The sequence below is a fragment of the Dendropsophus ebraccatus genome, chromosome 5 (genome assembly GCF_027789765.1).
Source record: "Dendropsophus ebraccatus isolate aDenEbr1 chromosome 5, aDenEbr1.pat, whole genome shotgun sequence".
Taxonomy (NCBI): domain Eukaryota; kingdom Metazoa; phylum Chordata; class Amphibia; order Anura; family Hylidae; genus Dendropsophus; species Dendropsophus ebraccatus.
In genome coordinates this window covers 126,233,887-126,257,657 of record NC_091458.1, presented here as the reverse complement: position 1 = coordinate 126,257,657, position 23,771 = coordinate 126,233,887, and the positions used below count along the sequence as shown (strand labels likewise).

The 23,771-nt window shown below is 42.7% G+C and overlaps 1 protein-coding gene and 1 long non-coding RNA gene across 5 annotated transcripts in view; one reads left to right on the top strand and one right to left on the bottom strand.

The window, feature by feature from the left end:
* Window positions 1–23,771, bottom strand: part of TMEM132E (transmembrane protein 132E) — a 331,457-nt gene that overhangs the window by 163,008 nt on the left and 144,678 nt on the right. The window lies entirely within an intron of this gene.
* The window catches only part of LOC138793795 (uncharacterized), a 28,149-nt gene continuing 15,968 nt past the window's right edge, over window positions 11,591–23,771 (top strand). Inside the window, exons 1-3 of one of the 4 annotated variants that reach the window (XR_011363355.1) lie at window positions 11,591–11,733; window positions 12,014–12,143; window positions 14,268–14,845. This is a non-coding gene — a long non-coding RNA (uncharacterized lncRNA). Of the gene's footprint in view, window positions 11,734–12,013; window positions 12,161–14,267; window positions 14,846–23,771 lie in introns of those variants that run through there. The other 3 variants (XR_011363354.1, XR_011363353.1, XR_011363352.1) reach the window with 3 other exon arrangements.

The window sequence follows — 23,771 nt, the reverse complement described above, 5'->3', positions numbered from 1 at the left end:
CAGGTCAGATAACAGCTCCTCCACGGCTGGGACCCCAGAGGATGGAGAGAGAGGCAGAGGAGGACGAGGATGATGCCCGTAGACCACATAGAAAGGAGACTTGCCTGTGGAACTCGAGTCCAGATGGTTATAGGAGAATTCCGCCCATGGAAGGAGGTCGGACCAGTTGTCTTGGCGGCTGGACACAAAATGCCGTAGGTAGTTACCCAGGATCTGATTGACTCTCTCCACTTGCCCGTTAGACTGGGGATGGTAGGCTGATGAGAAGTCCAGCTTTACTTGGAGCTGCGAGCAGAGGGCACGCCAAAACTTAGAGACAAATTGAGAGCCTCGGTCGGACACAATGTGAAGAGGAAGTCCATGCAGGCGGAAGATGTGTCGGAAGAACAACTGAGCCAGACGAGGAGCAGAGGGTAGGCCGGGAAGAGCCACGAAGTGAGCCATTTTAGAGAAGCGGTCCGTCACCACCCAAATAACAGTATTGCCCGCAGATGGTGGTAGGTCGGTGATGAAATCCATCCCAATGTGGTGCCAGGGATGGTCCGGGACTGGCAAGGGCAAAAGTAGGCCGGCAGGTCTTTGACGGGGAGACTTATTCCTGGCACAGACTGCACAGGAAGCCACAAAATCCTTGACATCCTGGAGGAGATTGGGCCACCAGTAGTGACGGGTGATCAATTGCCCAGTCTTTTGAGTTCCTGGATGCCCGGCCACCAAAGAGGAATGCCCCCACTTCAAGATGCGTCTACGGAGCGCGGGGCGCACATAAGTCTTCCCGGGGGGCAGTCTCTGCAGAGCAGAAGTAGCAACTGGTACTAGGCGGTCGGGAGGTATTATGTGACGAGGAGATTCCTCATGCCCCATGACATCGGATGCTCGGGATAATGCATCGGCCTTTAGGTTCCTCTCGGCTGGACGAAAATGGATGGTAAAGTTAAACCGAGAGAAGAAGAGAGACCACCTGGCCTGCCGGGGATTGAGGCGTTGAGCCGACTGGAGGTAGAGGAGGTTCTTGTGGTCCGTGTAGATGTTAACGGGGTGTTTAGCCCCCTCTAGTAGATGACGCCACTCCTCCAGTGCCAACTTAATGGCCAGGAGTTCACGGTCCCCAATAGTATAGTTCCTCTCGGCAGGGGAGAAAGTCCTAGAAAAGAACCCGCAGGTTCTGGTCTTGCCTGCCGTGTCCCTTTGCGAGAGAACGGCTCCTGCGCCCACAGAAGAAGCATCGACCTCGAGAGAAAACGGCCTGGAGACATCCGGGCGGACTAGGGCAGGAGCAGAGGCAAAGGCAGACTTGAGGCTATTGAAGGCTTGTTCGGCCTCAGGAGGCCAACGTCTGGGGTCCGCCTTCTTTTTAGTGAGAGCCACGATGGGTGCGACCAGGGTAGAAAAGTGAGGGATGAATTGCCGATAATAGTTGGCGAATCCAAGGAAACGCTGGATTGCTCTAAGTCCCACAGGGCGTGGCCATTGGAGGACAGCTGAGAGCTTGGCCGGGTCCATTTGTAGACCCTGGTCGGAGACGATATAGCCAAGAAATGGAAGACTGCGCTGATGGAAAACACACTTCTCAAGCTTGGCGTATAGATGGTTGGCCCGTAGTCTTCGGAGGACCTGACGCACTTGTGCCACATGAGTCTGCTGATCCGGGGAGAAGACCAAAATGTCGTCCAAATAGACAATGACGCAGACATAGAGGAGGTCTCGGAAGATGTCGTTCACGAATTCCTGGAAGACCGCTGGAGCATTACATAGGCCGAATGGCATGACCAGGTATTCGTAGTGCCCATCTCTGGTGTTGAAAGCGGTCTTCCATTCGTCTCCTTTACGAATACAGATCAAGTTATACGCTCCCCTGAGATCCAGCTTGGAGAAGATCTTAGCTCCACGAAGACGGTCGAATAGTTCAGGGATAAGTGGAAGAGGATAGCGGTTTTTAACAGTCACCTTATTCAAGCCCCGGTAGTCTATACATGGGCGAAGGGAACCGTCCTTCTTCTGGACAAAGAAGAATCCTGCGCCAGCGGGAGACGTGGATTTACGAATGAAGCCCTTTTGTAAGTGCTCCCGGATGTAGGAGGACATGGCTTCAGTCTCGGGCACAGAGAGAGGGTATACCCGACCACGTGGAGGAGATGCCCCGGGAAGAAGGTCTATAGGGCAATCATAGACCCGATGAGGTGGTAGAGAGTCCGCCTCCTTGGCCGAGAAAACATCACCGAAATCTTGGTAGTCCTCTGGTAGACCGGCTAGAGGCTTGTCATTAGCAGGAGACCTCGTAGAGCACTTGGGTTGAGGAGATCTCAGACACCGGTTATGACAGTCCTGGCCCCAGCTGAGAACCTCCCCAGTTCTCCAGTCCAGCTTAGGGGCATGAAATTGCAGCCAAGGAAGGCCCAGCAGGATGTTAGAGGAGGAATGGCTCAAGACATAGAAGGAGATCCTCTCCTGATGTAAGGCGCCCACCCGGAGGGCTAGGGGTGCCGTCTGGCAGTGCACAGTTTCGGTAAGAATCTCCCCCGTAACCGAAGAGATAGACCGGGGTTGGGCTAGCTGGATCACGGGTAGCCGCCATCTTTGGACCAAAGAAGCAGAGATGAAACTGCCAGCAGAGCCAGAGTCGATGAGGGCAGAAGTCTGGAAAACTTGCCCTGTAGGTGTCTGGATGGAGACGGGTATAGTCAACCTTGGAGAGGTGGCATTCACACCTAGGGAGGCCTCTCCCACCGGACCTAGGTGCGAGCGTTTCCCGGACGCTGAGGACGTTGGGGACATCTCTGCCGGTAATGATCTGCACCACCGCAATAGAGACAGAGATTCAGCTCCATGCGGCGGGCTCTCTCATCAGCAGTCAGGCGAGCTCGTTCCACCTGCATAGGGACTTCTGGAGGCGACTGCAGTATGGGAGCAACGGGACTCTGGAACACCGGTGCCAGCCGAGGAAGGCGACGGGGCAGGCTCAGTCGTCGTTCCTGCCGAACCTCCTCCTCTCTCTCGGAAAACCGGTTGTCGACTCTGGTAGCCAGTAGGATAAGATCGTTTAGAGAAGGAGGAAGATCGCGGGCGGAGAGTACGTCTTTCACTCGGCTGGAGAGACCCTTCTTGAAGGTGGCTATTAGGGCGGCCTCATTCCAGTCCAATTCAGCTGCCAGGGTGCGGAACTGGATGGCGTAGTCACCGACAGAGGAGCTCCCTTGTGATAGGTTAAGAAGAGCAGTCTCGGCTGAGGTGGCACGGGCAGGTTCCTCAAAGACGGAGCGAAACTCGGCCAGGAAGGCCCGGAGATTGGCAGCAACAGGATCATCACGGTCCCACAGTGGCGTGGCCCAGGCCAGAGCTCTACCCTCCAATAGGCTGATGATAAAGGCCACTTTAGAGCGCTCGGTGGGAAACTGACTACTTAACAATTCAATATGCATTGTGCATTGAGTCAGGAATCCCCTGCACAACTTGGGATCACCTCCATATTTATTCGGGAGGGCCAATCGAAGTCCCGAGGTGGTTGCAGGTGGTGGTGGGCGCTGGCCTGTAGTATGCTGCTGTAGGGCGGCAGTCAATTGCTGGATTTGCTGCGACTGCTGCTGGATCTGTTGAGCCTGTTGAGCGACCACTCTGGCGACGTCACGGAGATCAGGCACCTCGCCGGGATCCATGGTTGGAGCCTACTGTAACGCCCGGAGTAGTGGATCCACTGGACCGGCACCAGCGATGGCACAAACCTCACCAGGGAGCGGAGTCTAAGGGGCCGCTGGTTTTCACCAGAGCCCGCCGCAAGGCGGGATGGACTTGCTGCGGCAGGCGACCCCCAGGTCGCTACCCCTGGCTTGGTTGCTGGTGACGGCAGGCGAGGCGTGACAGGAGCAGGTACTGACAGTGGCGTGTAAGCGTACCGCAGGTGACAGGCTGGACACAGGAACAGCAGAGAGACGGGAAGCAGGAACCAGGGACTAGGAGTAGGGACTGGGTAGCGGACAGGAATCAGGAACAAGGACTAGGGACCAGGTAGCGGACAGGTAACAGGAACAACAGGGAGCTGGGCCAAACGCTATGGGAAGCATGTAGAGGCTCCAACACAGGGGACAGGGCATGCTGGGATTTATAGGGAGTGATTGTGTGCAACTACCAATTAGGGGCGGACTGGCCCTTTAAATCTGAGACAGCCGGCGCGCGCGCGCCCTAGGAGGCGGGGACGCGCGCGCCGGCCGGCACAGACGGAAGGAGGAGCGGGACGAGGTGAGGCGCCCCCAGGGGCCGAACACACAGCAGCGCCGGGTCCCTGCACCAGGACCCCGGCGGCTGCCTGACCTGGATGGCGGTTGCGGCGGCGTCCCGGAGCACGGGACGCCGCCGCGGCCATGACAAGAATGCAGCATATTATGGGTCTTAAAATCTGAATTGAGCTCTAAAATTTCAGCAGATTTAGAAAATCCAAACGGCCTGCCTTATGCTGTAGTTTACTCTAGATTTTGGTTAAATCTGCACATAAAATTGCAGCAAGTCCTATGTGAATGTAGTCTGAGAAGTAAAAGTGTTGGCTCTGTTCACACCCTATTTGGCCATGATGGATGTACAGTATAGGTTGGGAAAACTACCAAGGTTTTTCCAACAACAAGATATCCCATGTGGGATACAATGGGATACATTGTCTATACAGCTCCCCTTCTCCAGGTATCTATCATACATCCAAACACAAACTCTAGGAACCTAGGATACTGTAGATCTTGGAGGTGGAGGAGCAAATAGGATCCCCATGAGTGGTGTTTGGAGCTGCTGGCTTTCCCAGTAGAAAGTAGCCATAGTCCTATACTTTGATGTCCTGTCCAGGAACTCCTAAGAGCCTCTCCAGTTCTTTCCACCATTACTTTATACCAGATATTGTTAGGCCCATTATTGTTTGGCTTATAAACTTACAAAACGTACGTAGTGCTGCTGCCTAAAGAATCATAGCCGGAGTGTACACATAGTATACACTCCGACAGGGATCGCTAGCAGCCTCGCAAAAAACTGACTGTTATTCAATGAATAGAGGACACAGAGAACCTGTCATTACACACAATGGAGCGTGTGGCTCCAGCCGCACAATCCATTGTGTGCAGCAGGGAATTCCGATGCAAGCTCAAACTGATGCGCCCGCATCAGAGTTCATAAGTAGTGAAGATCATCCGACGGGTACTGCAGTATCGGCCGGGATGATCTTCAATAACACCGGCCAGTGTTATACGCCATGTGAACATGGCCTTATAGCATATACTGGCCAGATAGAGGCCAAACATACACTCTATTGCCATCTATCTGGTAAAAAAATCCTACACATTTATCGTAAAATTGACGTCTGCTAATAACGATCATGATTATTATTATTAGCAGCCATCAATATTACGAGACAGACGTCTTTCCCTGCTATTTCCCCAAAGTAGGAACACATCCTTGGCGTGTATGTTTAGAGCATTCCTGATATATATGCTAAAGATAAAAGAAAAATGTAATGCCAGCAAAGCCAATCTAATGCAGCATAACACTGGAGCTTACGCCATAAAGTTTCTTCAAAATAAATTCTATTCTGCACAAGCCAACTATCATGTTCATTCATTCATGTACAGTATTATACTCCTGTAGTCGGATGTAGATGCTCATTTTCTTTCTGGAGACTTGCATGGCCGATTTGTCATCTTCGAACATGTTTGGGTGTCTTGGAAACATTTCCAGATTAAACTGGAATGGAACTCTGATTACACCTCAGACATTTTACTTTTAATCAAGTTTGCTTAACTCTAGCAATGTGAGCGTTACAGGGGTCGCTACGCTTCACAATGCCGATATGATTGCTCTTAGCAGGAGGCTTAGTTACTGCACGGGAAAAAAAAATTTAAAAATCTACATAACTTGTCTCTTCTACAATAAGAAAGCGAGCGGCGAAAATACTGTAAGTAGAATTACGCAGAGTCTTTTGTACACACACTGCGCGTAGCTATCTATTTCAGTGTTTAGTCGTCCTTAGTCTCTGGTTTCATGCCACATATAGCTGTACAAACTCAATTAAACACATTGATGATATTCAAGTGCAGAAACATGTCACAGGAAACCTAATCTAACTGTCTATAGCAAAGCTTTGCTTTGGCTGTCTAGGCATGATGGGAATTGGAGTTTTGCAACAGGTAGAGGGAAGAAGGTTCCCCATCCCTGTTATACACAGTTAACTTGAGCTACAGTATGTATAGGGTAAAACTATTACTCCCTGCTAAAGTAATTATACATGTTTTTAACACATTTAATGGATATGTCAACTTTGGCACATACATTGTGAGGTCACCTCAATATATACGCAAAATGAATAAGTAAAAATCATGTGAACATGGCCTTAATTCTACATTAAAGTGATATTCTCACCCCTCTAACGCTATGTGCAGTTCTCCACACTATCTACAAGCTTAGATGCTGCACATTTAATATATACGTGTATAAAACCTGTATGTTTCTTCTTTCTGCTCTAATTTCACTTTATTTAATTGTTAGACAGTGTCACCTAGGCGGGGCTTTACGGTAGGGCCCAGCTGCCTAGGAGACACTGTCCACTGCACAGAACTACACATAGACTAAGGGGGGAATGATATCACTTTAAGTAATTAAAAGATTTTTTCTAGGACTTCCATGAGTCACATTTCCTCGAAAAAGGCCATCAATATCTGATTACAAGATAACCCCACAGGTATTTATGGCCATTTCTGAGGGTAGGTAATCAATATAAAAGTCTTGGAAAACCCAGTAGGTAATGTCCACATCAAGTCCTTTTGCAGAATTTATGTCTGTCACTTATATAGAACTGTATAGAACTTATATACAACTATACGATTCAGAAATGGTCACCATTCAATCAATCTAAGGCCTCATCCACTCATCAGTCTTTCTTTTCAGACCGCAGAGATCAGGATCAGCGTTTTCCCAGAGAAACCATCAGTGTGGCATCAGTTTTGCATAGGTTTTCTGGAGTTGGATAGGACTCATTGACTGCTAATGGACCGTATAAGTGTCATATACGTGCAGGTCCTGTTTTATTGCGGAATGGATGAATGGTCAAAAACGGATGTGTGGATGACCCCATTGAAATCAATCAGTGTGGCTGAGGGCTGATGCAGAGAAACAGAGTTTAATCACCTGTCCATTCTCCCACACTACAACATGTTAGGAGCAGCAAAGAGGATCTGTCCATAAAAACACTACTTATTCTACGATCTCCTGTTTATTTCCCTTCAAGTCTTCATTACAAATATTAAACATCATGCATCATGTACATGTATGGGGTTTCCTGGAAAAGTTTTTATATTGTACTTCTTACAAAGAACGGATTATCCATATATTCTGGACTGTCACCTTTACTCCTCAGCATTCGTAATTGAGTCATTTAGGTATCACGTATTCATAAAGCCGTATTAAGCACTACTGTCAGTTTCCAGTCTCACTCAGCTTCCCAGCTATGAAAGTCAAGTACCAAGGCCAGAACATATTAGACACATTGTTCTACCTTGTCACACTTAAGACTTGAGTTTTTAATAAGATTTTTTTTTTTTCAGATGTAAATTTTAACCTTTAAAGTTATATTTTTTCTACAATTAGGAACTACAGAAATTAGGACCATTTCTAATCTTAAAGCAAATTCCTTTAAATGATGAAAAAATAATCTATTTTAGGTAAATAAGTATAAGTAATACAATTTAAATACAGGTATCAATAACTTGTCTGTGAACATCTGATTATGCAATGTACGGAAAGGAAAATGTTATTTCTTGGAAGCAGAAAATAGAAGCGGCACCTGTAATGACCTTTCATACAGCACATATAGGTAGTCATTATATCACTGACAACACTTTGCAGTAAATGAAACTCCTAGCACATCAGACTTCAATGTACAAGACACATAAGAAGCTTCAGATGAAATCTGGTAATATTTTTAATTTAACCTCAACCAAGATTTAAAAACAAAAAAATAAATATTTTCAGCACAATGTGAATTAAATACTTGTCTTTTATTGTCAATATGGGACAGTCATGGACAAAACATTGTTTACGCGTTTCGGTGAGAACCTTGTTCACAACGATGTTTTTTTCCATGACTGTCCCGTATTGAGAATAAAAGACAAGTTTTTAATTCACATTGGTGCTGAATTTATTTAATCATTTATTTTTTTAAATCTTGGTTGAGGTTAAATTAAAAATATTACCAGATTTCATCTGAAGCTTCTCATGTGTCTTGTACATTGAAGTCTGATGTGCTAGGAGTTTCATTTACTGCAAAGTGTTGTCAGTGATATAATGTAGTTTTTTGGATGCAGAACTTCTGCTTCAAAGTGATTTGTGCACCTGTGGATTTTTCGGTGAGTGGATGCAACTGGCTTGTTGCATGTTTGTTAACCAAGATTCAGGCTATGTTCACACAATGTACACAATGTACAGATGAGCAGTGTTGTAAAATCACAAGATCATTAATTCCGGCCATAGTTTTACAACAACGGCCGTGGTTTAGCGTCAAACAACTTCCTTTCACTAAAGAACGGCGGTTGTTTGTACATTGTGTGAACATAGCCTTAAAGTGTTTGTGTTGTTTCAAAAGTTCTTTTTTTTTAACCTGCATTGTTTTGTTGGAATAGCTCTACCGAGTGGTAAAAATATATTCCATTGCTGTTACTGAGCTACTGGCAATGGTGGACGGCTATTTCTTATTCTCTTCCTTGAGGGGGGTTATGAAAGTATACTGGACAGAACAGGATGGGACTGTGTGAGGCGTGATTTACAGTAGCAGGCTATGTTCACACAACATATATTTTCATAAAACCGCGTCTGTTGTATAACGGCAGTAATTTATACGAAAATATACGTTACAGTACTGCCTATGGAATCCCGTCAGGAGGCGTAAACACATAGTATACGCTCCGGCCGGGATGTCTAGCGGCGCCGCAAAGGACTGACATGTCTGTTTTCTGCGGCCGCTATTCAGTCAATAGCGGCTGCAGAAGAACCTGTCAGTTCACACAAAAGAGTGAACAGCTCCGGCCACTCACTCTATTGTGCGCTGCAGGCTGAAAGATCATCCGGCTGGTACTGCAGTACCGGCCGGGATGATCTTTTCATAGACCGGCCATTCTGTGACCAGGCCTGGTCTAATACGAGGTCTGAACATAGCTGCATACTATAGATGACAAATGGAGGGAGAAAGGGGTTGCTGATGCACTAGGTTTGCAAAGTGCTATGTGAGCTGAAGTGGAAAAAACAGTACCATCAGAGCAAACTAAATGACACTAAACTGCTGCCTCTGGTGATGGCAAATTAAAAGGAGGCGGACATTACATTCTGGATGCAGCATTGTATACATACATAAGTACTTACACTTCTACTTACACAATGGCCAGGTAGCCAGAACATTATTAGTGGTCAAAAATAAGAATAAAGCCTTGATTTATCTTTCACAGTGTGGACCCTCTGGCGAGGCTGACAGTCTCTCTATCTCTAGCTGTCTTTCACAAAGCACTAGCTTTTTTATATTGGTGTCTCTCTTAATATAGAGGGACTGAGCCTAATAACAGGCGGTAAAGAACACTTTGCAGGAAGTGAGACACCCAGTGACCAAGATACAGGTTATCACATGGAGGGAAGTTGTTTGACAGTGTCCATTTAAAGGGGGGTTTAGAGAATACAAAAATACTTTAGAAATATACTGCAGAAGTTACAGGAAGAGGCATGATTATATATTTTAACCAATAAGACCTTATTCATAGTCCAAGGCTACTTTACACTGAGATTTCTGTATATACTACAACTGCGTTGATTTTCACAATGTGCTTACATTTTGTTGTGTTGCGATTGTAATCAGGTGTTTTATGGCTGGGAACTGAGTCCAGAAAGGATACCATAGTATAATTCTTTTACGTTTATATAAAACAGCCAGGGGTTAACCCCTTCCCTCCTGGGCATATTTTCGTTTTTGTGTTTTTGTTTTTCCTCCTCGGGTTTAAAAGGCCATAGAACTTTTTTCACCTACAGACCCACATGAGCCCTTATTTTTTGTGCAACTAATTGTACTTTGCAATGACAGACTGCACGAAATATATTGCGAAACCAGAAAAAATTATATGCACAGTGAAATTGAAAATAAAACGCAATATTTTTTATTTGGGATGGTTTTGTGTTTACGCCATGCGCCATATGGTAAAACTGACTTGTTATATATGTTCCTCAGGTTGTTACGATTACAACGATATGTAACATGTATAACTTTTATATTATTTGATGGCTTGTAAAAACTAAATGTTCTTTAAAATCGTTCTATTCCCATGCTTATAACGCTTTTATCCTTTGGTCTATGGGGCTGTGTAAGGTGTCATTTTTTGCGCCATGATCTGTATTTTCTTTCTGTAACTTGATTGTTCATATGCAACTTTTTGATCGCTTTTTATCACAATTTTTCAGAATTTGATGCGGATTTTGAATTTGATGCGGATGCGGATTGATGCAGATTTTTTTTGCGCTTACGCCTTTTACTGTGCGATATCAGGAATGATCATTTAATTTTGGGCGAATACACACGCGGCAATGTCAAATATGTTTGTTTACTTATTTTTATTTATAAAATGGGAAAAGGGGGGTGATTTAAACTGTTATTAGGGGAGGGGATTTTTTATTATTAAAAACACTTTTTTTTCCCCACTAACAGTAATAAGAAGCCCCCTGGGGGATCAATGCTGTGTATGTAATAGAGCGCTGATCCATCAGATCAGTGCTATATGTTAATGGTCTGCAGCAGACCATCTAAATAGATTGCCGAGCCGGGATCAGCGTCATTCCAACGCTGAGCCCCGGCCGGCTCAGTACACCGGATCTCCCCCCTGTGATCGCATTGTGGGGGGAGATCCAGCCACTAGACACCAGGGACATGGGCACACAAGACAGTTAGAGGCAGCTGTGATGTTTGACAGCTGCATCTAACTGTCCTAATTAGCGGGCGCGGCCAATCGGCGGCACCCGCTAATAGTCGCGGTCCCGTGCTACAGTAAGCAGCTAGGATTGCAGCGGTTAAGAGCGGGGCCATGGCGGGGCCCCTCATTGAACCTCCCCACCCCCCCCGCAGGACATGCCGGTACGTCCTGTGGAGGGAAGGGATTAATATCCACCTGCAGCTGCAAAGCTCTCTTTATTATGGTGCGTTTACATAGACAGATTTATCGGACAGATTTTTATAGCCGAAGCCAGGAATGGATGTGAAAAGAGGAGAAATCTTAGTATTTTCTTTATGACCTGTTCTCTGTTTATAGTCTGTTCCTTGCTTTGGCTTAAAAAATCTGTCAGATAAATCTGCCTGTGTAAATGCAGCCTTAAAGGTTCAATGGGATTAGGATTGGTGAAGCGATGTCTCTGTTACCAATATGGGTTACAATAAAAACTAAACCGGGGTGCCAGAGACAGTGGGGGAGATTTATCAAACATCGTGTAAAGTAAAACTGGCTCAGTTGCCCCGAGCAACCAATCAGATTTCACCTTTCATTTTCCTAAGAGTCTGTGAGGAATGAAAGGTGGAATCTGATTGGTTGCTAGGGGCAACTGAGCCAGTTTCACTTTACACCATGTTTGATAAATCTCCCCCAATATCACCATCTTAATGACTAACTCTGTGATACTGTATATGGATTCTACGCAGTACAATGTTATCATGGCGGGGGCACAATTAACTTTTGTACTGGATGGTGGGTAAGAAGCTATAACCTCAGACTTTGTCTGTAATGCTAGTATAGTTGGCCATAATGACATGAGAAATATATTATAATATGTATACACTCGCTTATGTAAGCTTGGACATTCAGTACTAAAAATAAGCTAAAAGGGTTGGACTGTCTAACAGAGGACTTGTCACAAACTGCAGTAAGTTGTACAGTCTATGACAGGACAATGTAATATCACAGGAAAATGTAGTCCTGTCACTGATGTCACATACTGATGGTGCCATTTACCTACTACCTGTTTATTCCAGATTCCCTTGAATTTCATCATTATTCTACAATCCAGCTGCAATCATCTTGTACCAGACAAAGTGTGATAACATTTCTCTCTGTACATAATATCCAACTTTCAAGTTTATCTCGGGATTCGGATAAAACACGGTAACCTTGAACATTGTGTATGTACCATTGTGGGGGGGGGGGGGGGGGTTTGTTATATGATCAGACATTAGTATAAAAGATGTGTATAATTGTACAATAAGTAGCTTATAATGACTTATGCATAATCACCTCTAACACTTCTAAAAAAATGTCAAAGTTCTTTTCTGTATGAGTAGAAAGAGTTGGAAATATGATATATCTGTAAAGTCTGAATAGGAAGGGGCATAGTTTATGCATTTAAAGGGTTATTCCCATCTCAACTAATATATGTAAATGTGTCAGGTCCTCAAGGTAAATATGTATATAAAAACAATCATTTAGCAAACTTGATTTCATCTCCTGATATGCTGCTATTTCTCTCCAGTTGTTGACAGCTCATTGTCTAGGTTACAGATCACAGCTCTGCTGTAAAAGCAATGGTCTGGCTGGTGTTTATATAGTTATAGTATATATATTAAACAGTATACATACACACTGGGGCGCATTTATCAAAGTTGCTTCCTGATATGGCTCCCTCCCATTGTTGAGGTAAGCAATCACCCCTCTGACTGGCTACTATATATACTGTATTTTCCTGTGTATAAGAAGACTGGGCGTATAAGATGACCCTCAACTTATCCAGTTAAAATATAGAGTTTGGAATGTACTCGTGGTATAAGACTACCCTTCTTCCAACACACACTAAATAAAAAATTAATAATAAAAAAAAAACATCAGACAGCAACGAGATCTGAGAGGCAGAGAAGGAGGTACAGTAATACCGGTAGGACACAAGGACAGGACAGATGGGTAAGAGGTGTGTTTTATTGAAAACTTATTATTATTTATTGAGAACTACCCCAGACACCTTCAGCTTTCTCTGCCCTTCATATGGTCGCTGCATACGGCGGGGATGCTGCTGTTTTTTTACCTCCCCCCACTGTATGTGGCGACCGCACATTCTTCAGTCCCATTCCAAAGTTTCTCCGCCCTATGAGACAACACCTGGCGTTTAAGATGACCCCTGACTTTTGAGAAGATTTTCGATTTAGATTTCAGATGCAGCTGTCAAATTTGACAACTGAATCTGAACACTTATTGCAGCCTATTCCCTGGTGTCTAGTCGGTGGATCGCCCCCCCCCCCCCCCCGCGACGCAATGGCGGATGGGCGATCCCTGCTTCCCGCCCAGGCCGGGGTCTGCGCCATAATGGCTCAGTCAGCACTCTATTGCTGCATCAGCCGAAAGCAATAGTGTGCCTATCTCATTGATCTATGCAGTATTACTATACTGCATAGATCTCAATGAGAGATCAGTGTGCTTATACTAGAAGTCCCCCAGGGGAGTTCTAGTATGTTTTATCCTTAATAAAAAGCCCCCTTCCCTAATAAAAGTTTGAATCACTCCCCTTTTCCCATGTTATAAATAAAAATAAATAAATAATTTATTTCATTCCTAATCTCGCACAGTAGATGGCATAAACGCAAAACAATCCCAAAGTGCACAATTGCGCATTTTCGGTCGCATCAAATCCAGAAAAATTTAATAAAAAACTATCAAAAAGTCGCATATGCGCAATCAAGGTACCGATAGAAAGTAAACATCATGGCACAAAAAATGACACCTCACACAGCCCCATAGACCAAGGGATAAAAGCGGTATAAGCCTGGGAATGGAGCGATTTTAAGGAACATATATTTGTTAACAATGGTTTAAATTTTTTTAAAGCCATCACATACTATAAAAGTTATACAAGTTACATATGGTTGTAATCGTAACGACTTGAGGAACATATATAACAAGACAGTTTTACCCCAGGGCGTAAAAACAGTGTACTTTATGCAAAAATTCAGCCTGTCATTGCAAAGTACAATTAGTGGCACAAAAAATAAGGGCTCATGTGGCTTTCTAAGTGAAAAAATGTGGCGCATGTGAGATCGTTTCCATTACCTTTTCTCTGTATTCCTTAGAACCTCTCGAAAATGTAATGTACTGAACCCAAACAGAAGCAAGGAGGACTAGGGACCATTGTACATTTTACTGATAAAATGTGCCTATGCAATATCCTAGGTATAATTTCATTGTTTCAACCAGTGCCCAAAACACATAAAAAAATATATGGAACTTATTTTTTTTTCCCATCAGGAAGATTTTATGGATGTATCAGCTTGCGTTTTCATTGCACTGCAATCACAGCCATAATGTTGCAAAAATACAGACAGCCGAGTGCACAAGTTAATGTTGCAGTCCTGTGTTCCGCACCTGCTCTATCCATTATAGGAGGCATTTTGGAACACAGCATGTGTGTGATGTTGACCAACATTCTTGTACAGAGAAAAATGGAAAAAAGAAAAATACAGGAGCGAGGGAGAAGCGTTGCCCATGAACGTACAAGACCTTTCAGATCCGCTCCCATCTAATTGGAACTCAGCTAAGTGAATAATTGCTACAAATGCTGAATTACCACGCCAGCTCTGTCCCTAAGCATGACTGCAAATGAAGCAGGGTAAAAACATGTCACAATACATCAGAACTGCAGGCCACATGGATTTTCTTGGTAATACTATCACTGGCCTGTTCTTCTGGATCTTCATGTTAAAAAAAAAAAAGCAATATGCACCTACTTTAAAATCTACAAACATTTTGCAGTAAACCATTGAAACGTTAAGCTAGACATTTGGAAGCGCATCATTTCTGTCTGTGCTCTGGGAAGGAACACCACTCACCTGTGTCCTTCCATGATCCATGTATTTAGAGCCAACAGTATTCAGATCCCATCACCTGGATGAAGGCAAATGCTTTCTGGCTTTCCCATGATGAGTCTAATCTCAATTAGCACTAAAAATATAAAACTTTCCTATGAAGCCAGAACATTTGAATAATGGCTAACAGCAGTGACATGCTCTACATAATGGACTTGTATGGTCAGTGAACATATACAGTAGCACTATATGTGTATAGTCAAATACATGTCTATGATGCTCTACATAATGGACTCGTATGGTCAATAAACATATACAGTAGCACTATATGTGTATAGTCAAATACACGTCTATGATATTCTAATGAAAAAAATGGGCATATTTAGAAAAAAAGTTAAAGCGGTTGTCTGGTGGTCTACCTTTTTTTTTTTTTTTAATATTACTTTAGTGCATAAAAAACAATAAACCTGTTATACTGCTCCCTTGGTGTCCTCCTCTGGTGTCACCTGTGTCCCCCCTGCCTCAAAAAGGTGTGAATATAAAGGGGACCTCCAATAAAATAAATAAATAATACACCACTTCCTGCAGGACATACAGCAGCTGATATGTACTGGAAGACTGAAGTTTTTTTTTTTTTTATAGAAGTAAATTACAAATCTCTGGCACTTTCTAATTCCAGTTAAAATGAAAGAAACCCATTTTCAATGGAGTACAAGATTGTGTAATTATATAATAAACGTTGGCCATATTTCCATCTCCATTGATGTCACAGGGCCAAGTCTACTCCGCCTCTTGTGCAAATGAGGTAGAAAATGAGTCCAGAAATGGCTATCAGAAAACACTGAAAACTTGAAAGTTTGTTGGAGGTGTTGCAGGTCATTTATGTCTTTGCTCACAATGGCGAGTCACTGGGGGAAGATTTCGCGGAGGCACTTGTTTGATAAACACATTAAGCACACTGAGATAATTACAGATAATCTGCAGCCGGCAAGCTCTTTATCACAGCTCAACAGAGGAGACTTGGGAGTAGACACTAGACTGGCGGGATGCCTTGCAGAGAGGCAAATTGTTCAGCATACGTCCAGGAAGCACGCTTACAAAAGAGGATAATTTGGCTCAGAGTTTCTATCACACCGAGGAGCACAATATAGACTCGTTGCTGCTTGACTGATATTCTAAAGCTGGATCTTCATAAACTAGCTAAGGACGGACCCAAGAGTTCTGCCAAAGGAAGATTCAGGCAAAGTCATTCTAAAACAGTACTGGAATACATTTATAAGAATGGCTTAATTCGATGACTCCTATGTATAGTGTAGAATAAATCGACTGTTGTTATCTGGCATTAAGACATATCATGGGTACTTCTCACTTGGTTGTAAAATTATCTATTCGGGATACACTAACCACAAGTGACTGTATTATTTACAGAGATAGAATAATGGCTACAAAACAAACGCAACTGATTTTTTGATAGACCATTTGTAATTCATGTTTTTGCAGACCTAATTATTTTAAAGGGATTATCTGATTATCCTTAGGGTACCGGCCGTATTTGGCCGATTATCGGTCGTTGCGGCCAGTAAATGTTTTGTGTAATAGCTCATGTTGAAAGGCAACGATCAGCCAAAATGCATGATATCGGCTGATCATTGTGTTCAAACATTAACCAAAATCACAATAACGATAGTGACGGTCTACTATCAGTAGACCCTTGCTATCTTCCATGGGCTCCTCAGCCCCCGCTCCCTCGCTCCCCCCCCCCCCCTCACGTGCTCCTCCCCACCATCAGCGTTCTCTTGCTCCTCTTCTTTGCCCTTCTAATAGTACCCTCAGGATGGGCCATCAATATCAGTTCAACATTCTGAACCCCTGCTAAGTGGCTGCGCCTTCCTAATTACTTACATTGCTTTGAACTTCACAGGAATGTCACATTCACATGGAGATTGGCAGGATATTGATTGGTAAGTATGATGAACTTACCCCCCGGAACCTGTTACATGTTGTTACATGTTGATTTGACAACGGCATGCAACAGTGTAAACTACACGGAGAAGTAAACTGCCACTCCGAGTAGTTACATCAGGAGATCAGCCGTCATAGTGATGGCTGATCTCCTGCCGTACTGGCACAGAAAAAACGCATACACTTGTTCTGATCCTGAATGAAAAAGATGACAGGATCAGAAAAGGGCCCTGATGGCGGGACCCAGACAGCAATTAAAAAAATGGATGGCACCACCAGGATCTATGTGCCAGTGCTGACCAGGTCATATTAAAAAATATATATGTAACAGGAAGTGGTACCTTCACTTTAAGGTCAGCACCAAGGTTTCATAAGGTCGGAAACATGAAAAATATACATCCCCTGTTGCAAAGGAGTCACTTTTGAGTGATTGTGGAGAGGTTTGTCCGAAATCTTTAGGGGGGGGGGGGAATTTATCATGTCAAAAAGAGCCAGATGCAGATAAATTTATTCACAAATGCCTGTTTTGCGAATAAATGATTGCGTCTTGCCCCTCTACACCTGTTGCTCTAGAGGGGCGGGGAGGGGGTAGGGAGGGGGCCGAACGGGCGTAGAGGGGCCAGATGTGAAAATTTATCCGCAAAACAGTCGGCTGAATTTATCATACGAAAAAATAAGGAAACCTACGCCAGATCTGAGCTAGAGTAGGTTTCCTTCAGTGCGCCTATACATAGATCGGCGAAGCAACGGCAAAGCGGGGACAGTTTTAAGCCCGATGCAAAAAAAAAAAAAAGCCAGACTTCATGAATGTCTTCAGACCTATATAGATGCATAACAATTGTATTATAGCCAGCTGAAAGCAGCATAACATTAATTTGAGTAAAGACCGTAAAACAATTTAAATTAATTGAGCTCTGAGCTACAGTCCTTTGTCAAAGTAATAACCTAATGCTACTCTATGCTGACCCTGTTTATTAGTATAGTGACAAGGTCAAATAGGAAATTTATGCTTATTGACCCAGATCCAACCCTAGTTGATCCGAACTACTTTTCAGTGTTTCATTTTCTAAGTTACAGATGCATTTTAGCTGGCATGTGATCCTAAACCAGCGGTGCTGTCATTGAATCACATATGTAAATGCAAAAATTAGTAGATGACAATTTGAATATAGCCGAATGAACGTTTTGTAATTTACATCAATTAAACTTACCCGATTTGCATCTATTCACCAATGTCATCAAAACGCTGCCCAAGGTTATGCAGGGGGTAAGTAACGTCTACATGGTTTTACGTAACTGTATTTTCTCAGCATCCGCGAAACTCTAGATTTCATGCATTCTGACTGCACTAAAGAGAAGATAGAAACAAATGTCCCAAAATCAGCCAAACATATGTTCTCCAGCCATCTGTATGATCGCCCACAGCTGTATGTGCATAATGGCCAGAATGTTTCATGGACAGTTACAGTACGTAAAAGCAGATGACAATTCTTACATGATAGTGGTGGGTAGTGCTAAATAAGGGCAATTCTTGTCTTACTATAGGAACCCAGAAAAAAAAATGATTTACGTCTTAAAGGGAAACTAACTGACGTTTAGTAGATTTGTTTTTGTTTAATTAATGGGTTTGTTTAATTAATGTGTAAATTAGGTGGTGCACTGGTTTGTTGCACAGGGAAGAGGGTTGGATTACAGCCCTCAGGGCAAAAACACCCCCCACCTGCCCACCCCCTTCTCATAAATATTCATCTTGCGGTGATGAGCCTTAGAGTTACGTAACTGCAGACCACCGCCACAATATTCATAAGTTGGTGGCCAGAAGGCTGTAGTCTCATCCAAAGTGCACCAAAACACATAATTTACATAATATTTAAACTGAAGATATAATGAAAACAGTGAAGAGGATGAAATAAAAAAAAATTACCTTCTTTCTGTTCTATGCCCTATAAAATCATAACAGCAGGTTGAAATCTTTTAACCTGTTGCTAGTTTCCCTTTAAAATACAAAAAAAATCTTAAATAATAGGAGGCATTTGGGTGAACACAGCTATTATAGCTTCTGTAGTATTTTAATTGACTGCTCTGTGTGAAATGTACATATGTGTCCATGCAGCAAGGAAGTAGGGCATCAGTACAGAAAAGACAAATGTCATCTTCAGCCCACCAAAAATAATAATAAGATACTATTAATGGACTGTTCCAACAATATACTGTTCGAAAGTTTTAGGCCAGTGTGAAAAAAATATTGCAAACTAAGACTCCTGCCATCAGGAAGACGCTTGGATAGCTACAGGACTGTGGATAACAGGCTGATTGGTGAGAGTCTGACTGCTGGGACCCCGCTGGTCCCGCGACCAGTGTGAAATTCTTTCCTTGAATAAATGGTGTACAACACTGAGGAATGTAGATGAATGAATCAGCTCACCATGTGTGCAGTAGTCGGTAGTGCTGGTCCTCATTAGGTCTGGAGCAGGTGGAGACAACGAGTCCGGGCCATTTTCCGGTGGCAATATGCAAAAAGTAGAAGTCCACAGCTCCAAGTAAGATATGAAGTCTTTATTTAGAAAATCCTCTTAAAATCCAATACATAAAATAAAAAAAAAAAAAAAGCTGACGCGTTTCAGGACATAGTCCCTTAATCGTGGCCATAATTAAGGGACTATGTCCTGAAACGCGTCGGCGTGTTTTTTTTCTTTTTTTATTTTATGTATTGGATTTTAAGAGGATTTTCTAAATAAAGACTTCATATTTTACTTGGAGCTGTGGACTTCCACTTTTTGCGTACAACACTGAGCTCTGTAATGCTCAAAAAGCCCTATACAGAGTGTTGGCTGCAAATGCGCAATGGAGGTTTCACTTCCTTTCTTAGAATTGATAGGGCTTCCAGCAGTTAGACAAAAAACTGAAGGTGCAACAGCAACCGACAGGTGCAAGGGCTTACCGTATATACTCCTCCCAGCGTACACACAGTAAACACCCGCTCTGTAGATATTAAAATGTAAAAAGCAGTCAGGCCACAACCAATCATCTTGCTATTCCCTATGCTGTGGATAGGGAATAAGTTCTGGAAATTAAATTAAGCCTTTAAAAGGTCTGTCCAGAAACAGAAAACATGTTAGCTGTCTATCAGAAAGAGCATCACACCTATCCATGTATCTGGTTGTGACATCTGCACCTCATCAGATTTCTGTGCCATTCTACGGCCATAAGGTATGGAGGAAGAGGTGTGTTCAGTTATGAGCTTGTGCCTTTTTTACTTTCTTGTATTACACTTGTCTGAACACAACTCTAGTAATTGAGTCTTCACCACACCCATCTCTTACCTTGCTGAGTTTTATTTGTCCTTCAAACAGTTAAGTTGGGTTTTGCTTCTGCAATTTGCCAAGCTCTCCTCTACTGCTTAGGGTATTTGAGACAAGTAGGTAAAGACAACTGGGTGGGTCTAGCATTAGATCCCACTGTCCTTGTCCCCCTTCCTCCTGGTTTTACAGAGGCTGCTGTTCGCATGACAATGGTATTGCACCTCAGTTCCAATGAAGGGGGTGGAACTTAACATCATTGCTATACACAACCTGTGGACAAATGTTGTGTTCTTTCTGAAAGACAACCAACTTGTTTTTCTAATCGTAAAAAAAGAATTGCATTTGAAATACTCCAATTCTTTGGAAAGAAATAACCTAGCATCAGGTGTTTATAAAGCTGTGTTTCTAATAATAAACTGTAAGGTAAGACTTTTTTTTTATTTCACATCACTTCAGGTGGTAGCAACAATATCCAGTACCTTCGAAAAAATAATAATTACAGAGTGATAATTTATTTAGCGAACGGCAACAAAGTTGCTCTATTTCAAGCCTAGAGGTTGTTTCACCAAAGCAGTTTTATTCTTCCTCTTAGCAGCAGTTGTCTTTACAGACAGCCGCACATAACAAATATATGAGCCCCAGGTTGTAACTCTAGTTTCAACATGTGACAAATTCTAGTTTTGGCCAAGCAGCAAGGAACACGCTATCATTTGTCACTTTCATCCTGGCCAAAGACAGCTTTAGTGCTCACAGTCTTGGGAGAAAGCGAAGCTTTAATTTCAGATCTAATCAACAAATATACATCACTCAATAACTCTCGTTGTAATCATACCGGCCATGGTAACTGCTTCAAGAAAGGACGGAAATACATTTACTTTGCATTTAGATAAGGTAGAGTGGAGGATAGATTTCTGGCACTTGGAGGGTGGAACACATTATATGCCACTTGTCACATAAGCGTTAAGACACTATATAATTATAGCACAATACAGATGACAACAAGATCTGATAGAAAACAACGTCTCTAAATAGAGTATAGAAATGTCATTTTCATCTCTCCAATTTACCTGATCTTAGATGCATCTTTCATTTAAGACATTTCCATTGTCTGATTTTCTATCCTCTTGTCGGCATTATCCTATCCCATGAAGTACTCTCTTTGTTTATGTGTTTACAAACAGTATACTTTAATGAGTCCATAAAGCTAGGCATAATCGGCTAAGAGATAACTTGCTGTAAAGCCTTGACATACAGCAGGAAAACATTACTGTAATATCTTTATTGTTGATAAAAATAAGAGCTGTATAAAAATATACGAAAAATAAAAAAGTCCTTGTAAAGAACTAACCAAAGGTACTCGCAACTACGAGTCGCAGAATGGGTAAATGGTAATGATTATAAAATGGATAAGAACCAAAGGTTAGCCAACAGATAAAGCCTCCGGCCCATCAGTATTCTTCATAGAGCAATGGCCTTATATTATAATGTAAGGTCTCTTTGGAATTTCACTTGCAAATAAAATATATGTAATGTATAGATGATGCAATGCTATCTGTCGCCACAGGATATAAAATATACATCCCTCCAGAACTAAATCAAAATGAAATCACAATAAAGATGCTTATTATATATAAATTGCATTCATTGCCCTTTGGCTGGTGAATATTTATTTTCTTTAGTTTTCTGCTTTACTGCTTTGTTCTAAGAGAAGACAGCTAAGACCAGCGCCTTTAGCTTGGCTATTCCTTAGTGTGGTGGCAAATCTGCTTACTGACCCCTTTTATGATATTGGGGACTTACTCACAGTTACTCTATCCTTGTTTTTACCTCTGCCCCAAACTTTATGACAGGTATGTTTGTCTATTTTGTCTGCAATTTTTCTATGTTTTCTTCACCAGAAGCAGCTAAACCACCAGTGAGAAAATACTACTATACAGCAACTGCTAGACATACTGAAACAACTGATTCTCAGTAATGACAGGCTGGAGTTTTTATTTAAAGGAAAACTCTAGCAAACAGTAAAATCCAGGACAGGCAGGGGGTGGTGTTAACATAGTAAAAAAAAAAAAAAAAAAAACTATACTTACCCATCCCCGTGCCACCTCAGCACAGCATCACCAGCTGACACCCACCCTCCAGTCTCCAATTTCTCCTGGATTTCTGAGTCTCCATGCTAGTGGAAACTAGCCGCTCAGACAATAAGTGATGGCAGAGTTTACCATAAACCGTGACACAGTGCTGGGGGCACCAGGATGGGTAAGTATAGCTTACCTTTATTATGTCATCACCAGCCCTGTCTGCCCTTGATTATTATTGTTCGCTGGAGTTTTCATTTCCTTTCGTTTCCAGTTAGTCATTCTCTTTTTAAACTCTTGCTTTATCCCCACTTTTTTACTAAAGGTATAAGAATGAAATAATGAATCAGTTCCTGTTGGAAGTTGATAAGGATGTACCTCACAGGATCACTGTATTTTAGACCTTTTATTCCCATATCCCCTTTCTGTCCTTCTCATTTATACCTTTTCCCCACCAGCAGCATCAGACGTTACCCCCCCCCCCCCTTCTTCCACTGGAAGCAGCTTTTACCCCTACCCACTGAAAGCAGAATAAATAATGCTGGTATTATTAGTGCATCTTTCGCTTTTGATTTTTAGCTTTGTGCTGATGCCCAGCAGTAAAACAAGACATGGTAGAGTAGTGCAGGAAAAGACTGGTTCGGCATTCTTTGCATTGGGTCTAAAAATGTTCCCGCAGCGCCGATGCTCCACAGATTTATGTAGAGGCTCAATGACCCAGGAGCCGCACCCCCCCCCCCCCTACCGGTTTTGCCTCCTCCCCACCCCCTCCCTGCCTCTCAGGCGAAACGGGCGTAGAGAGTCCAAAAAAGGCATGTGCAAATGGATTTATTCACATCTGGCCCCTCTGCACCAGAAAATGGCCACTGCACATCTTAATAAATGTCCCCTGGGTCTTCTCTCATTTTTCCTCTGCACTTTCTAAGAGTTTTTTTTCAATCATAATAACTATGAGGGTCACACCATATAACCTAGACATATAGCATCATAACACTGAAACCGCACATACCAGCTAAAGCACATGTTTCACAGTCCAAAAAAAAAACAAAAAACTACAACTTCAACAACAAAATCCCCCAATATTTTCTACCTCAGAATGAATGACTTTACAGAACTTCCCCTTAAAGTAAATAAACAGGGATTTAAAGAAAATTCCTATTTTTATTCAGGCACCTACTATAATGATATAACATTTTATCACTGAGTTATCATGTACAATAAAAATCAGAATAAACAGGAATCCTACGGGAAGTCCCATTTCCTTTAAAACCTTCAAAGCTTCTCTGAAATGCATAAAATCTACTATTTCAATGAAGCCAGGAATATTTTCATACTTCCTGTTATAAATAATGTGTTATAAACTAGTGTATAATATATTTGCCAGGGGGTGATGTTTATTTGACCCCTTCTTCGATATCTTTAAGCAGAGGTAACAACCTGCAAATTGATTGTTGTGGGAAATACGTTGTATGTCCAATGATCATTTGGATATGAAACTTGAAAAAAAAATCTACTATCATATATATATTTTTTTAAATCTTTAAGCCGCGGAGGGTAGACAGTCACCTTTCTGCCCACCACAATCTGTTTCAGAGCTTGAAATGTTTG